This window comes from Triticum dicoccoides, unplaced genomic scaffold (assembly GCF_002162155.2).
Source record: "Triticum dicoccoides isolate Atlit2015 ecotype Zavitan unplaced genomic scaffold, WEW_v2.0 scaffold237533, whole genome shotgun sequence".
Classification (NCBI taxonomy): Eukaryota; Viridiplantae; Streptophyta; class Magnoliopsida; order Poales; family Poaceae; genus Triticum; species Triticum dicoccoides.
The window spans coordinates 1-6,603 of record NW_021248140.1 but is presented as its reverse complement, the minus strand read 5'-3'; the positions used below and the strand labels follow the sequence as shown (position 1 = coordinate 6,603).

The 6,603-nt window shown below is 46.6% G+C and overlaps 1 pseudogene; it reads right to left on the bottom strand.

Moving 5' to 3' along the window:
- Positions 1-2,905: 2,905 nt before the first annotated feature.
- LOC119345430 lies at positions 2,906-3,735 on the bottom strand (annotated as a pseudogene).
- Positions 3,736-6,603: the final 2,868 nt, after the last annotated feature.

Sequence of the window (6,603 nt, the reverse complement as noted above, 5' to 3'; positions counted from 1 at the left end):
ATTGGATGTCGTTGATGACGGGATCACATCATTAGGAGAATGATGTGATGGACAAGACCCAATCCTAAGCCTAGCACAAGATCGTGTAGTTCGTATGCTAAAGCTTTTCTAATGTCAAGTATCATTTCCTTAGACCATGAGATTGTGCGACTCCCGGATACCGTAGGAGTGCTTTGGGTGTGCCAAACGTCACAATGTAACTAGGTGGCTATAAAGGTTCACTACAGGTATCTCCGAAAGTGTCTGTTGGGTTGGCACGAATTGAGACTGGGATTTGTCACTCCGTGTAACGGAGAGGTATCTCTGGGCCCACTCGGTAGGACATTATCATAATGTGCACAATGTGACCAAGGAGTTGATCACGGGATGATGTGTTACGGAACGAGTAAAGAGACTTGCCGGTAACGAGATTGAACAAGGTATCGGGATACCGACGATCGAATCTCGGGCAAGTATCGTACCGATAGACAAAGGGAATTGCATACGGGATTGATTGAATCCTTGACATCGTGGTTCATCCGATGAGATCATCGTGGAGCATGTGGGAGCCAACATGGGTATCCGGATCCTGCTGTTGGTTATTGACCGGAGAGTTGTCTCGGCCATGTCTGCATGACTCCCGAACCCGTAGGGTCTACACACTTAAGGTCCGATGACGCTAGGGTTATAGGGAAAGTATGTACGCGGTTACCGAATGTTGTTCGGAGTCCCGGATGAGATCCCGGACATCAGAGGAGTTTTGGAATGGTCCGGAGGTAAAGATTGATATATAGGAAGTATGGTTTTGGCCTCCAGAAGTGTTCCGGGCATCACCGATAGTGTACCGGGACCACCGGAGGGGTCTGGGGGTCCACCAGGTGGGGCCACCAGCCCCGGAGGCCTACATGGGCCAATAGTGGGAAGGAACCAGCCCCTAGATGGGTTGGGGCGCCTCCCACTAAGGCCCAAGGAGCCTCCTAGAGGGGAGGGGGCAAACCCTAGGGCAGATGGACCTTAAGGCCCACCCTAGGTGCGCCCCCCTCTCTCCCCCTTGGCCGCAACCCTAGATGGGTTTTGGGGCTGCTGCCACCCCTAGGGAGGGAACCCTAGATGGGGGCGCAGCCCCTCCCCTTCCCCTATATATACTTGAGGTATTGGAGGCTGCAAGATACACGAGATCATCTCCCTCTTGGCGCAACCCTACCTCTCTCCCTCCTCGTCTCTCGTAGTGCTTGGCGCAGCCCCTCCCCTTCCCCTATATATACTTGAGGTATTGGGGGCTGCAAGATACACGAGATCATCTCCCTCTTGGCGCAGCCCTACCTCTCTCCCTCCTCGTCTCTCGTAGTGCTTGGCGAAGCCCTGCTGGAGTTCCGCGCTCCTCCACCACCACCACGCCGTCGTGCTGCTGCTGGACAGAGTCTTCCCCAACCTCTCCTTCTTCCCTTGCTGGATCAAGGCGTGGGAGACGTCACCGGGCTGCACATGTGTTGAGCGCGGAGGCGCCATGGTTCGGTGCTTAGATCGGAATCAACCGCGATCTGAATCGCTACGAGTACGACTCCTTCATCCACGTTCTTGCAACGCTTCCGCTTAGCGATCTACAAGGATATGTAGATGCACTCCCCTTCCCCTCGTTGCTAGATTACTCCATAGATTGATCTTGGTGATGCGTAGAAAATTTTAAATTTCTGCTATGATCCCCAACAGGCACAGCCCGACATGACGACGCTCTGGAACACGGCGTTCGCCTGGGCCGGGCCGGCGCCGACGCTCATCGACCTCACGGACCCCGAGGACGACGACGAGGATGCCTAGGGCAGCGCGCCACCTCGTATTTTAGGTTGTTTTTATTTTTTTAAATGCAAACGTGGACGCGTGGACTCTCCCCGTCCTTCGTGGCCGGCTTTAATGTTTAATTAATGATGTTTCTCTTTTTTAATATGCATGCGTTCATTATTTTTTTGCACCGTCAAAAATAGGTTCAGGTCAGCGTTGGGCGCACGCGCCGACCCAAATGCGGAAGCGGACATCCATGTTCGTCTGGCCGACCCAAACGGACAAAAAGTGGACGAAATCGCCGTCCATTTGGGTCGGGCCGTTGGAGTTGCTCTTACCCCGCTTTATAAATAAAGCAAACCACCACGGCCACAAGGTACAACATAAGTCCACAAACACACACGCGCACACAGGTAGCACAACACAAAGTACAATAAGGTTCTGCTAAGGGTCCGGCTCAACAAGCCCTAAAAGAATAAAAACAACAAGGGCATCATCTCAGAGGAGGAGCTAATGCGGCTCAGGTGGTGGAGGAGGGAGCGGCGGCGCCAAGCGATCTAGCTTATCGAATCATAGAAAAGGCTAGTTTTTTCCTTTGATAAAGGACATTTCATTGAATTGATTTATCAAGGTGATACAATCGTATCTAAAAAATGGTCGGACTCTGCATAACATGATATACATAGCCAACAAGTCCAAACGACCAAAAAATAAACATAGTTTTGCAATAGAAATAAATCAATCCAGTCTAGGGTGGGGCAGATCCTATACGGAGATCACACCGCCATCCATGGAGGGAGAAAACCTCCCTGGCTGTATGCTCCAGCCGTGTAGACGCCATCATAAAAAGGTCTTTGTCCTCAGAAACGGCTAGTAAATCGTTCTACAAGTTAATCATGCTAAAGGTTGAAATAATCATTCTAGAAGAGTTTTTTTAAGATCCAGTTGATGGTTGGCATATACTGATCATAAGCAGGGAGAAGGCTGGAAACAACAAAGTTCTAGAAGAGTTGAAATATGCATTACAACCAAAGCAACCACACTTGCTAATATAAGTTACATATCTGGTGAAAAAAAGCTCAGTTATTCATGCAGAAAGAGAAACCAACCTAAAATTTTATTTCAAAGTGCTAATTTGGCCCCTGGTAGTTCATGACAGACAAAAGTTCCAGAACATGTGGATCATGTGCGGAAGACATAAGAAAGGAGCCTCTCACAGCAGTACAAGTGGAAGTAGAAGGCCACCATGAACCCTAGGACAAACCCGACAGTCGCTCCGATACTAGACTCTTCATTGATCCTGCGTAGCTTGATTGGTACCAGCATCCATCTTCGACTCCTGGGGCACTCGTCCAATGGTGCACCACAAAGGTCCCGGTTACCGGCAAAATTTAAAGGTGAGAAGTCCTGTGCAAAAGTGGGGATATGCCCTGATAGCAAATTGTCTGCAACATTGAACGAGGTTAACCGACCGAGCATGCTGAAGTGCTCTGGAATTTGACCTCCGAGTTGGTTATGTTGAAGGTTGACCATGTTCAGGTATGTCAAATTTGCCATACTCTCTGGGACTTACTTGAAAAGTTATTGTATGAGGGATTCAGAGATGTCACATACGGTATCTGATGTGCAATACCAGAGGGAATGGATCCTGAAAAGTTGTTAGACGACAGGTCCAAGCCACTCATGCTTGTGCAATTTTGAAGACCTTGGGGAAATGGGCCTTCAAGTCCTAGGTTGCTGAGTCGCAGAGAGAGAACCCTGTTTTCGTCGGGGTGCCAGCATACCACACCAGTAAAGCGGCATATGTAACCGTCGGTGTTATTTCTGAAGTTCCAAGAGGATTTGAGTACACCCAAGGGATCAATCACTGATTGTTGCACAGACTTCAGACACTGGATATCATGTTCAGTACAAAAACACAATGTTGAGCTGTTCAAGAGGAGAAACAAAAGGAGGAACTTGGTATCCTCAGCCATGGCTCTGCCGGGCCAAAAGCTGCAACTTGTTAATTCCAATGCGGGCGCCACCTGACCAAAACATGTGTAAGAACAGTTAACCGAAAAAGGCTTTCGCCCCGCTTTATAGATAAAGCAAACCACCACAGCCACAAGGTCCAAACCAAGTTCACAACACACACAAGTCAACACACACACGAACACACACGAAGTACAGAAGGGTTCCGCTGAGGGCACATCTCAACAAGCTCTATAAAGAGGGAAAAAAGGTGGCTTATAAACTCGGATTGAAATAAACCAGACCAATACATGGAGACACTACAAAGCAGCCTTCAAAAAGGAAAATAAGAAGACATGTTTACTTGCTTTGTTGATTTCAAGTACTACAAGATGATGTGTTTCGGAAAACTCACCAGTTGATGCAGCCAAAGCAGAGGCCACCGCCTGCAAAGATTGAACGGGAGCAACGCGTTTAAAACGGAGAGTCCCTCCAATAGAGGGCATACTATTTTTCCTGCTAAATTCTAAAGTCTTGTTGACGGGAGCACATTGCACCAAGGCAACAGAAATTCAGTCACGGCCGGCCGGCCGGCCGGCAAGCAGGTAATTTAACAAGGAAATTAGTGTTGTGTTGGCTTAGAGAAGGTCTAGGTTTAGAGAGTTAACTATGTTAGGAGTTCAATCATATGGTGTAAGGTGATTTCCAGAAAACATTCTAAGAAATGGGGGGGATGCATTTTAGAAACATGGAGGACGACGCATGGCGCACACACTCTGCAGCGCCTACTCAAGACCAGAATGACGGAGCTTCAAGGTTGATGAAAAATCACCAGATGTGTCTCGTTGTCGACGGTAATGTCGACTCCCACTGAAGTAATATTATGTCTTAGGCCGCGCTTGGATTCCCGGTAACTAATTACAAGGGTGTTTATTTTACAATTGTATCTTACCGGCCGCTCAGCAATTTTCGTCTGGAAGCCAGACAATGAGCCGAGGCCTGTATTTTTTACAGATGTATTCAAAGGGAAGATGTATTCAAAGGGAACATGACAATCCATTCAGGGCCTTAAATGAGACATACATGTTTTCAAATCTGAGATTTTATTCCTGGTGGACCAGGGGTAGCCTCTTAATCATCCAACCACATGTTGATTCTCGAAAGCAGAGATATGCTAGAAGAACATAGAAAATAATTGGGATTCCTACGAAAGGGATTTATTTACAAGATAAAGAAAACGAAAATATATAAATATTCTGGAGGAAGACATGAAATTTGAGACAACTCGCGAAATATTGAGGAACAACCATGTAAACTCATGAATATGGTGATTTGCGTGAATGATCATGAGTTTTTTATTATCCTTTTATGAGAATGCTTCTGAATCTTGTAAGTTCTTTTTTTGCGGGAATCTTGTAAGCTCTAGTAGACCTCCTAATTTATTCGTTCAGATTTCAAATTCTAAGATGTTATTGTAACTTCTCTAGAACATTTCTGACGTTTTCTTCATGTTTTCTCTTACTCCACCCTAACTTCTTTATAATTGTTTTTATTTCCACGATTCGTTCATTTTAAATGATTAAAGTGTCATGAGTGCGTAACCACTGCCACATGATCAGCCATACCACTTTTTGTAAGGTTGGTAGTAAATATGCTATCACAAATTATGGTTCAAATTTATTTGTTTTGAAAAGTGGGGACTAAAACAAAGCTTAATCAATAGTGGAGGGATCAAATCGATCAAAAATTGTACGTTACCATTTCCCATTGATACCGGGCTTAGTAAAGCATGAACAAGATCACATTAATCCTCATCAGTTCCCTCAAGCCCTGGAACCATTTTCACAAAGTTTTCTTGTTTGAATCCAGGAGACATTTTCAATACACACCAGAATGTACACAAGCTCATCGTTTTGGACACGCATATGATTTGTTTTCCGACACTGTTACCACCCAATGATGAACAGACCAACAAAGGCAGCAGGTGCATTCTCCTGCCAGTTCATTCTGCACATCCTACTTTTTTGTGGGACATTCTGCACATCCTTGGCATCCCTGGCTGACAAGCCGTCGGCATAGATGGATCATGAGCACGGGACACAAACCAGTCAGGAAGCATCAGGCTCTCCACAATAACAGAAAACGAAACTGAAATAAGTGAGCTGCACACGACAGAGAGACCAACCCTGCGTCAAGAGCCTTCGGTCTCCGAAGAATTTTCACCGGAACACGCAAAGGTATCCAGCTTGGTGGGCAAAGCCTTTCAGGAGTACTCTCTTGGGACATCTTGCTAGTAAAAAGACGATAGGTGTGCATGCGTTCAAGAAGGACAAAGCATGGAAATGGGCAGAAAAGCACTGCAGAAGTGTAGAGTTTCACTGTGTTCCTTTAGAAATGTCAACATGGTACCTAAATAATTACGGCCAGTTGATGCCTTGCCTCTTTCTAGAAGAGTTGACATATGCATTATCATGCGAATTAAGATAATCGTTACTGCAGGGAACAAAGCTAAAAAAGATTTGCTGCCGGAAGTGCTCATTTGGCCTCCGGAAGCTATGCCAGACAAAGTTTCAGAATCATATGCGGACGACTTAGGCACGGAACCTCTCAGAGCAGACGAAGCAGTGCGGGAAGTAGAAGGCCGCCACGAACCCCACGACGAATCTGACGGCCGCTCCGATGCTCGACTGGTCGTTGAGCCTGTGCAGCCTGATTCGTACCGGTCTCCATCTCCTCCTCGAGGGGGGGACAATCATCCAACGGTGCACCACAAAGCCCTTGGTTACCAGCAAAGCTCGAAGCCGAAAAGTTCTATGGTGAAGAAGGAATAGGCCCTGATAACAAGTTGTCCGCGACATTGATTGCAGTTAACCGAGTAAGCAAAGTGAATTG